Genomic DNA, 10,884 nt, shown 5'->3' with positions numbered 1-10,884 from the left:
GAATTTGTAGAAAATGAGAAATTTGTGTTTCCTATTTAATTTCATGTTGTTTTCTGTTGCAGGGGTGCATGACTATTTCTGGACGCATGCATGTGACGTTGATAGGACGAATAGGATCATCAGGGAAAAGTTTGCGGAGCTTTATAGAACATCAATGCTTGAAGATGTAAGCATCTCTCTCTCTCTCTCTCTCTCTCTCTCTCTCTCTCTCTCCTGAGCACACTAATAAAAAATGTAGTTTTGTTGTAATTCCTTATCCATATAAAGCCATTATTGCTTTATGTATCTGAACATCAACATACAAATGACATGAAAATTTTGAATCAATTTACTTATATATCTACATAATATTCTGATTCTCTTTACCCAGTTGCTTGAAAGCTTCCAGAGATCATATCTAGAGTTGACATTTCCTCCCCTTCCAGAAAGAGGCGACTTCGACTTGCAACAAGTTCTCTATTCTCCATACTTCTTCAGCTAACCCGTCCACATATATTTCTATCGTTTGCGTCTTCAAAAAAGTACCAAAACATGGTTGAAGTGGGATCCCCGGGAATATGGGTGGAACTTAAGACCACATTTACAGTGAGAAGTGAAAGCTCGGGTTTGCTCCTATGAAGGCCTAGTCCTGTGCTGTCGAGTTAGACACAGAGCTGGAAGGGTTGCCTAGTTTGCAGGACAAACCCTGTTTGATCATCATTTATCCTTACACCTAGGGAAATCAATCGGTACTCGGTGCAGTGGGATTTCAGAAGTTGAAAACTCCTATTTCGTGTGCGCTGCTGATGTCCGGGGAAGATAGAAAAATGCTATATAGCATGGATTCTAATTCAACATTGCTGATTTTTCTTGGTGCTAAATTAGGTGTAACAATTTTGTTCTTGCCAGTTGATTCAAATTTGTATTCTTTCTATGTATTGTATAGTTTTGTATTTGGAATATGAAAATAGATGGGAAGCGGTGCTTTAGAGCAGGGAGGATGGAGCCAAATTATGTAACATGTATACGACAATTGGAAAAAAAAAAATTATGGGATATATTTACACATCATTGCTTATTCTCTGAACCATAAAGATTATAGTAGAAATCTAATGTATAAAAACGTGTGTTTACTACTGCATTTTAATCTTATACTCTGGCTAGCTTCCCTTTCTCTCCCCTTTATCTTTCTTTCTCCTGATTCCCGGCTGCCGCCATCACCAACACCACCACCAATTCTGGCCATCAGAGAATTATGGTCACCTTTTATGTTCGTTCAATTGCAGAAACAATTTCAGAGTGGGAAGAGCGAGAGATTGTTGTAAATGTCACATGTAAGGTTTTAAAAAGCGGTTGCAATCGTTATGTAACACCATTACGTAACGGTTGTGGTGGTTATCGCCATCCGTTACGGCGGTTATAGTAGTGTGACGGAAATTCACATATATAAAGGCCGTTTCGGTGTTATGTAACAGCATTAGCGGTACTGTAATGGCTGTAACGGTCTATTATACACCGTTACACCTTTTATAATATTCTAAATAGTTTCCCCCTAAAAAAAATAATAATAAAAGAATACAAAAAAAGAACAAATACTCAAGTAATCTAAATTCAAAGAAAAAATCTTAAATGAATTTTTTTTATTTATAATTTTTATTTCATTACATTAGCATATAAAATAAAAAATACATAAACATTGGTTGCATTATTTTTATAATCATTTTATTTAATATTTTTTATTTTGTTAATGTGTTGTCTAAAAAATGCATTTAATAAATAAATAAAATCAGTAGTTTAAAAATAATTTTTAATACGTAATTGTAAATAATTTTTTTTAGTTAGCTTTAAAGTGTTGTCTAAAAAAATGCCTAATTTTTTTTTTTGTTTAAGGCATAATTTTTATTTTTATAATCATTTAATAATTGTGAATGTTTTTTATTCAGTTGGTTCGTGTATTGGTTAAAAATAATTTGTAAACATTTAAAATCAATTATTTTTAAAGTCATTAACTATTGAAATAAAATATAAAAAAACTCTTTTTATAGTGATTTGAAAATATGTACATTAGATCCTACTTAAAATTAACAAAAATTTATTAAAATCTATTTTAAACCTCAATAAATTAGATTTTGAAAAAAAAAATATGCGTATTGGTAAGTTTTTTTTAAATTGTGTGAAAAATAAAAAAAATCACAGTTCCGGTTATCGTAACCGTTACGTTATGGCCTTTGCACCTTGCAACTGGCACCACAACTGTTTCGACGATCGCAACCGCTTTTCAGAAGCTTAGTCACATGTCATCACTTATCTATTTATATATATAGAGTAGTGAAATAAATATGATAAAAAATTATGATCATAGTAAATTAAATGATGCTGTTGCAGTTGTCAAAAAAAAAAAAAAATTTGTTTTATTTTTTGTTTCAATTTTTGATTTAACGCAATGTGAGAGATGAGTGCAACGGGAAAAAATAGTAACACATCTACAATTAGTAACGCACCCATCGCTGATTTTTTTTTTTTTTTTTCCTTTCACCTTTACATTTTTTTGTGAACGAAGAGACTTTACAATTAGTGGTAAATACTTTACCGTATCAAAGTAACAGGAGAGTGATGCATTTCAAAATTTTGAAATCAATAGAATAAAAAAACACAAATAAAACATAACAAGATCAAAGAATGAAAACCGTATCAGAATCACCAATACATAAAACATAACAAGACGTATAATAACAAAATTGCTTCTTTATAGTTGAAAGATCAAAGAATCAGTATCCAAACAAAACATATGTTAAGATCAAAGAATAACTACACATGAATTGTATTATATTATAATCATAATACACAATATCACACTAGTACTAAACCATGGTAGCACAAAATGATCTATAAAAGGGACATCGACTATGTTAGGTTTTATTCTTGGCAACCCCGTTTGACAAAACTCCTTTCAGTTGTATTTGTTTTCGCATTTTTAAGTGAGGCTATGAGTGTTTAGATGCGAATCCAACCCGAATCGTGTCTTTGTCAATTTCCATGGATCAAAACCGAGGTTGTAACAGGATTTAGTTTTCCAAATTTTTCAATTTTGGTCGTCTCGCTTGAGGGGGGACAGTGACGCTCGAGCGTGGATTGCAAGCTCACAGCATCTCTGCTTCGCCTGAAAAAGTACTGGATGGTGTGATTCTCCGCTCGAGCGTGGAAACTTCCGCTCGAGCGTGAAGCAGCGCGAAGCCTATATGAATCACACAATTTTGAAGCCTCCACTCGAGCGGAAATTACCACGCTCAAGCGGACCTTGCGAACACAGATTCTTGGATTTCTATAAGGAATTGGTTTTCTTCCAAAACTAGGATTACTTTGGTTTTCTATTAGTAGTTGGGTTTCTTCCAAAACTTGGACAAGTCCTCCAGATCTTCTTTTTGGATTCTAAGATTTATATCTGGGGATATTTTGCTAGTTTTCTTTGATGTTTTGATTGAGTATTCAACGCATGGTTTTAGAAGTGTACATCAAAGGATTATTTGTTTAATTCTACACAAGAGAGAGAGAGAGAGTTGTTCTTCGGTGGATTCTGAAGAATTCGAGCCTGAAGTTTCGATGGATTCTAAAGTGGCTTATCGTAAAGACAATTCCGAGGTGAAGACAGGGTTGGAAGAGGCACATAGAGGTTGGTTCAATTAGGCGTGGATTCGTTAGGTAATTGAGAGTATACCTGTGTAATTCCTTTAAATCTTCTTAACAGATTGTTTGTGGCTGTTGCCCGTGGTTTTTTAACACAATTGGAGGTGTCCAATTGTGGTTTTTCCACGTAAAATCGTTGTATCGTTTTGTCTTGATTGTTTGATTGAGATTGTTATATACTACTTAAAATTGATACATAATCACAAATCAACATTTAAGGGATTTCTAGATTTTTCAGACTAGTCTTTGGCAACCACTTAAACAAGCAATCTCTGTGAAACATATACAAGCAAGGCGTTATTGTAACCATCATTCCTGCACATATCTCCCCTAAACAAATCGAACAATCATCTACTGGTTCTTCATCATCGTCTCCATCAAACTCCTTCACTCTCATCGCAGCCTCAATCTCGTGAAGCCCTTGACACTCATGGCACGACATTGGTTCCTCCAGGTCGGCCAATAACCCACCACAAATCTCTTCAACTTCTTCGACAGACAATTTGCTGCGCTTTAGACCCTTGGATTCATCATCATCATCATCATCATCATCATCATCTATAACTTTTTGCTTCTTGCACCATGAAAAGGGTGATGGTGCAACCCTCTTTCGTGTATACCTCATAGTCATCGAAATATAAACATCTACCACTATGACGATTGTGGGATTTTGATAGAGTGTTTCGATATTGAACTTGAAACAACTTAGTAGATATGCAGATATGTCTTTTCTCAGATTTATAGTTGTGTTTTTGGAATGGAACTGTTTGTCTTTAATGACTTGCGAAACCAAATATTGTGTGGAGTCTAGGGTTGATAATGCTTCGAGCTCAAACAAAGATGCTGAGTAGATCTTTCTAACACCGCCATGTTCGATCCGAGTTGCTTTCTTGGATGCGTTGTTGATGCGAAACATGAACAACCCTTGTGATTCTTCTATGTTGTGAAGCTTTTGGTTCCACTTGAAGACATGAACATTGAGGTCTTTCACTTCTTCATTAAGACTCACCATCTCTCTCTTCTCTCTCTCAACACACAGTTCTTGCGGCAATAGAGGAGTGGGCAGGTAGGATTTGTAAAACTAGTATACAAATTTGAGATGAGATGGGTAGTTTTTTTTCCGTGTAATATACTTGTTAAGCAAGAAAGGGAAAGTACTTTCTTTCTTTCTTTCTTTCTATCTAGGAAAATGCATTTTTGATAAGTTACAGTTGCGTTAGGATTTGAGATAGATAAGGTATCTATTAGTTCTAATTTTTTTTTTAGTGAATTTTTAATCGTTTAAGCAATTTTTTACTTTTTAATACACTTAATATAAATACGATTAAAAATTATAATATTGTGAAAAAAATCTTAAAAAAATTCACTATATACCAAAAATATAAAAATTCAATACATTTTCATATTCTTGTATATTTATTATTTTTTAAAAATGATTTTTTACTTTTTCGGTACATCTAAGTGCATCTAAAAAATAAAAAAAAATTAAAATATTTTTAAAAAATTCACTAAAAACAAAAAAAATATGAAAAAAAAAACTTAATTTTTAAAAAATTGAATTTAGAAACTTAAAACCAAGTAGAGTGAATACATTTTTTTATTTTTATTTTTATAACACCTGATTTTATAAAAAATGTATTACTGTTTTAAGTTTGGTTAACATATAGGGATGGCTCAACCTTTCTAGGGTGTAAGACAAATTTTAAAGGGAGGTTTTTTGATAATTAAATATTAATTATAATTTTTTTAATATTTTAAGAGTGGCCAATACTATGTATAAGAAGAGGGATGAGCATTTAATTATCTTTAAGAGTGGATTAGTTAAGAGCCAAATAGATTATTTCTTATTGAGAAAATGGACTGCCTAAAATGCAATGATTGTAAGGTGATTCCTAGAGAGAGTCTGGTCTCTCAACATAGGATTTTGGTACTAGATTTATGTTTTAGAGGGCAATACCAAGCTAGGAAGGATGGTGGGCATCGTAGGACGAGATGGTGGGACTTAAAAGGGGATAAACTAGAAATATTTAAGAATCAAATGGATAAGGAAGGTACTTGGGACTTAGAAGGTAATGTTAACACTATGTGGATTTCGATGGCCAATTGTATATGGAGAATCTGAAGGGAAGTGCTTGGAGAGTCAAAAGGAACGGGACCCAACTCTAGGGAAACTTGGTGGTGGAGGGAGAGGTCCAAGCGGTAGTTAAGGCAAAAAAAGAGTGCTTTAAAAAGTGGCAGAAGGATAGAACTGATGAAAACCTTAAGAGCTATAGATTGGCTAATAAGGAGGTCAAGAAAGTAGTGAGAGAGACTAAGTTGAAAGTTTATGATGACCTATACACTAGACTAGATAGTAAGGAGGGAGAGAAGAGGGTATACAAACTTGCTAAGATACAGGAGAGGAAAACAAGAGATTTTAATCAAGTAAAGTGCATCAAGAGTGAGGATTCTAAGGTATTGGTGAAGGATGATGAGATTAAGGAAAGATGGAAGAATTATTTTGAGAAACTGTTAAATGAGGAACATAGAAGTACGACAATAGGGGAAGAAATAATCAGTAATACGATAAACCAAGACTATAGGTTCTATCGTAGGATTAGGAACTTTGAAGTGGAGATTGCACTTAAGAAGATGAAATCAAATAAGGCTTTAGGACCTGATGATATCCCTATTGAAGCTTGAAAGTGTTTGGGTAAAAAGGGAGTTGCTTGGTTGACTAGGTTGTTTAGCAAAATTTTGTTGACTAGGAATATGCCAGATGACTGGAGGAAGAGTATTTTAGTGCCAATCTATAAGAATAAAGGTGATATCCAGAATTGTAACAACTATAGAGGAATTAAGCTAATGTGTCATATAATGAAAGTGTGGGAGAGAGTGATGGAACGCCGATTGCGAGACATAACAGAGGTGCCAGAGAATCAATTTGGGTTTATGCCTGGTAGGTCAACAATGGAAGCGATCTATCTTTTGAGGAGAGTAATAGAAAAGTATAAAGAAAAGAAAAGAGACATTCATATGGTGTTTATCGACCTTGAGAAAGTATATGACAGAGTGCCCCGAGATATAATATGGTGGGCGTTAGAGAAGAAAGGGGTGACAAAAGGCTACATTGATGTGATTAGGGACATGTATGAAGGGGTGGTGACCACTATTAGATCGCCAGCTGGAGAAACAAATGAATTTCCCATCACTGTAGGGTTACACCAAGGATCTACCTTAAGTCCTTATCTTTTTGCTTTAGTTATGGACGAGTTGACGATAAATATTCAGGATGACGTGCCATGGTGTATGCTTTTTGCAGACGATATTGTGTTAGTGGATGAGACTAGAGAAGGAGTTAACACAAAGTTGGAGATTTGGAGAAAAGCTCTTGAATCTAAAGGATTTCGGATAAGCAGAACTAAGATGAAGTACATGGAGTGTAAATTTAGTAACAGTAACAATGAAAGCAGAGGAGAAGTGAAGATTAAGAACCAAGAACTGCCTAAGAGTGAACATTTTCGTTATTTAGGGTCGATTATCACAACAGCGGGAGAGATTGATGCAGATGTGACCCATAGGATTAAGGCGGGATGGTGTAAGTAGAGAAGTACGTCTGGGGTATTGTGCGATAAACGAATACCCACTAGACTAAAAGGTAAGTTTTATAGAACGGCTATTAGATCAGCTATGTTGTATGGGACGGAGTGTTGGGCAACCAAGAAACAACATGTAGATAAGATGAGTGTGGCTGAGATGAGGATGCTAAGGTGGATGTGTGGTAAGACTAGATAGGACAGGATTAGGAATGAGTGTTTTTGGGAATGGGTAGGAGTAACACCGATAGAAGATAAGTTGAGAGAGAATCGTTTGAGATGGTTTGGTCATATTCAACGGAGACCAATAGAGGCAGTAGTGAAGAGATGTGATGCTGTAACGGTAGATGGAAATGTTAGGGGACGGGGTAAGCCTAGATTAACGTTGACTAGCTTTATAAATAGAGATATGAATCTATTTAATTTGACTAATGAAATGGCCATTGATAGGGCCGCGTGGAGAAGGAGGATTCATGTAGCTGACCCCATTTGATGGGACTTAAGGCTTGGTTTGGTTTGGTTTGGTTTGGTTTATTTACAAGCAAGATTTTTATTTTTATTTATTTATTTTTTGTGATTCAAAACTACTATCATTTTTTTTAAGAATAAATTACACTTATCTCCCCCGAAGTTTAGTATAATTGTAGAAATCTCCTTTATAATTTTAATAACATTGACCACACTTCTCTCTCTCGCTCATTGTTAACATGTTTGTTGATTTCATAAGTTATAAAGCCAAAAATGTCAAGATTGTTCTGTAGTTATCTGCTCAAATAGTACATTTCACTTATCCCTTGAGATTTTGTATAAAAATTAATGAAAATCAATAATTTCATATAATATTAAAAAAAAAATTCTAAATTTTTAATATATTATTAAAATATTCAATAGAAGAAAACTTAATTTAGGAATAAATAATATCTCTAAATTTAAACCACACATAAGACAGTAAACAAAAAATTATAAAAAATATGATCATTATAACATTATTAATAATCTCTTTTTTTGATGAGCACTAATCTCTATTCTTTTTTTGATCAACAAAGAAAAAAAGAACTTTATTGATGAAATAGAAAACAATTATATCAATAAAAGAAAAGAGAATGATGAGTGCAAAAAGCATCATAGCGAACAAAAACAATCTCAACTAGGTTGGCACCGATAAGGCTGCCCAATCATGTGCTAGCACACTATCAAGAGTTGGTGAGTAGCCAACCACAAACACCAAAGCCAACCTCACCCAAGCAGAAGATAACCAAAACTAACAAACTAACAAACTAACAAACATATAGAAGTCAACGTCAGCAGAGCACCATACATTAGCATCATACAACATCAGAGCTGCACTCATATGAGCTGCACCCCACATCAACCTTCATCATTCTCCCCTGCTAGTCCACTAGCAGATCAACAGCAATTCAATCAGAAGGCCACATAGTAGCATAGGAGGCCACGTAGCATGAGCACCTCAAAAGCCACACAATATCATCACACAGCCAACACAAGTCAGCCTGAGCACCACAGCAACTAGCAGCAGACATACAGATCAACAACCAATTGAAACCTTAGCTAAAACAATCACTAGCAGTGTAACATAAATGAGACCAGAGCAGACACCAGCAGAAATGAGACCAAACAACAACCAATCAGACATCGACAGAACTGAGACCAGAGCAGACACCAGCACTTCTTCACACAGCCAACAAAATATAGCATGAGCACCTGAGTAGACCTCTAAAACCCATAGAATACCAAAATTAATGAGAGAACAAAGCAATCAGCCAATCAGCCAACCAGACCTGCAGACCATTCAGCCATTCAACCATTCATCCAGCACCTAATCACAACACAACCAACACAACAAAAGCACAGATCAACAGCAAGCTCCCCACTAGAGACCATCACAGCAGACGTAAGCAGAATTTAGCAGACCAACAGATCCCATCCTCAGAAGTAGAGTTAGCACATAATTATCAGAATCAGCACAGTTAGATAGGAAAACAAAGAACCACCAATCTGAGGTAAGACAAAGACCCATACCTCCTCATAAACCTCAGTAACCTGATGCTAATGTGCAACTACCACCAAACCTGAGACAAATTTGACCCATAACTTGACATATCAGACCAACAAGACAGGGCACCCCCTTCAGCCAACAAAACTTACAGCCAGCAGAATTTGACCCACAGCTTCCTGTTTTTCCACCACCAAACAGCAATACCACAAAACAGTAGCATACCAGTCAGCAGACTCAAAAATAGCAGAACATACCTGACATCAGACTCATCCACCTCCATTTCTAATGCAATGCCTCACTTGCAGTAGTTTAAATACCAAATCATTTAAAGAGAACTCCACCTGAATTGGCAATGCTTTGAGCCACATAGCTAATCTGACCTTCATTAGATCACACAAATCTGCCAAATTTGGTTAAGAACCAGAGAATACACAAGCATTTCTATGCTGCCAAGTGGACCAGAGAGTAGCCAGAGGGAGAACCATCCAGATTTGCTTCTCCAGCTTCTTCATTCTACAACCAGACCACCATTGCAGCAGACCAGTCACAGAGCCTGGTAGGACCCATTGCAAGCACCACCATCTAACTATATTAGACCACAACAACCAAACAAAAGGATAGAAACGAAATAGATGATCCACCGATTCAACCTCATCATGGCAGAAAACACAAGCAAGATTAGCACTCTCAGTTAAGATTCCAATTCTATGGAGAAAGCTGGAAGTTTTAACCTTACCAAGCCAAGCCAACCACCCAAAAAATTTCACTCTGGGAGGAACAAAATTGTTCCAAATTAAATCAGCCACTGGCACTACAGACCCCATAAGTGATTCACACCATTTATATGCTGATGCAACAGTAAACAGTCCAGATGGGTCAGCTCTCCATTTTAGTTCATCAGATATGCTAAGACATATTGGTGGTGCATTATTAAGCAAATTGAATAATCTTCTAGCTTCCTCCTCCTCCCATACCAGCAAAGATCTTCTAAAGCTAAGATTCCATCCATTATCATCTGCCCTTCTTATGAAGAACTCACTAACCACACCATTTTTGTCATTAGATAAAGAAAAAAGCCTTGGGAATTTGTGCATTAAACGAACATTACCAACCCATTTGTCCCTCCAAAATCGAATTCTACTCCCATCCTCCAAAACAATCTATGAATTATTAATATAAAAATTATGTAGCTCTGGAACGGATGTTACAGCATTGATTATACCAGACCAGATCTTAGATTCTCTGTCCATTAATTCTGGTAACCATCTTCCATCCCTTGCCGCATACTTTGTACATATCACAGCCTTCCAAAGAGAGTGATTCTCAACTTCAAACCTCCACCACCATTTTAACAAAAGACATTGATTCATCGTTATAATCCTCCGCAAACCTAAACCACCTAATTTCTTACTCCTAGCGAGCACCTCCCACCGGACCATATAGACTTTTTGTCTGAGGTCTGATCTGCCCCAAAGGAAAGCTTATTGCATTCACTCAATCTTTTTAGCCACTCCAATAGGTATCCGAAACAATGATAAATAGTAGATAGGCAGATTAGTCAACACAGATTTGATTAAAGTTAGTCTCCCAGCGAAAGAAAGTAACCTTTTCTTCCATGAAGCCAGTTTC

This window comes from Camellia sinensis, chromosome 4, assembly GCF_055761805.1.
Source record: "Camellia sinensis isolate YWXY chromosome 4, ASM5576180v1, whole genome shotgun sequence".
Lineage (NCBI taxonomy): Eukaryota > Viridiplantae > Streptophyta > Magnoliopsida > Ericales > Theaceae > Camellia > Camellia sinensis.
The sequence above is the reverse complement of the archived record's forward strand: the minus strand, read 5'-3'. Positions refer to the sequence as shown.